Source organism: Pyxicephalus adspersus, chromosome 4 (genome assembly GCF_032062135.1).
Source record: "Pyxicephalus adspersus chromosome 4, UCB_Pads_2.0, whole genome shotgun sequence".
NCBI classification, from domain to species: Eukaryota; Metazoa; Chordata; class Amphibia; order Anura; family Pyxicephalidae; genus Pyxicephalus; species Pyxicephalus adspersus.
The window spans coordinates 86,283,346-86,284,255 of record NC_092861.1 but is presented as its reverse complement, the minus strand read 5'-3'; positions in this window follow the sequence as shown (position 1 = coordinate 86,284,255).

Genomic DNA, 910 nt, shown 5'->3' with positions numbered 1-910 from the left:
CCCCCCCAAGTGTATTACCCCTAGACAGTATGAAGCATGCATGTTGTTAGGTCCCAAGTGCATAACTTTACATTTATCTATATTAAATGTCATTTGCCATCCGGCTGCCCAATCAAACAGTACATCCAGGTCTGCTTGTAGAATATAGACATCCTGTATGGACTTAATTCCATTACATAGTTTGGTGTCATTTGCAAACACAAAAATGGTACTTTTAATCCCAAAGTCTATATCATTTAAAAAAGATGTTAAACAGTAACGGTCCAAACACTGAATCCTGGGGTACACCACTAATAACCTTAGACCGTTCAGAGTATGAATCAATAATTACAACTCTCTGGATGCGGTCTTGCAGCCAGTTATCTATCCATTTACAGACTGACTTTTCTAAACCTATTGACCCTAACTTGCATATTAACCGTCTGTGGGGTACAGTGTCAAATGCTTTAGCAAAGTCCAAGATATATACACTATATCAACTACTACTCTACTGTCTACCTGTTTTCTTTACTTCCTCATAAAAGAGAGTAAATTTGTTTGACAACTTCTGTCTTTCTTGAAGCCATGCTGACTATCACTTATAATATTATTTTCTAGCAGAAACTCCTCTATGTGGTTCTTTATCAAACTCTCTAGGACCTTTCCAACTATGGACGTTAAACTAACCGGTCTGTAGTTACTTGGTAATGACTTTGCTCCCTTTTTGAAGATAGGAAGCACATTGCCCTTATGCCAATCCATTGGTACCTTGCCAGTGACTAAAGAGTCTCTAAAAATTTGAAATAATGGCTTTGAAATACTAGAGCTCGGCTCTTTGAGGACACGTGGATGTAATCCATCAGGTCCTGGTGCTTTGTCAACCTTAATTTTTCCCAGCTGTTTCTCAATCATATCAATTCTGAGCCATTGT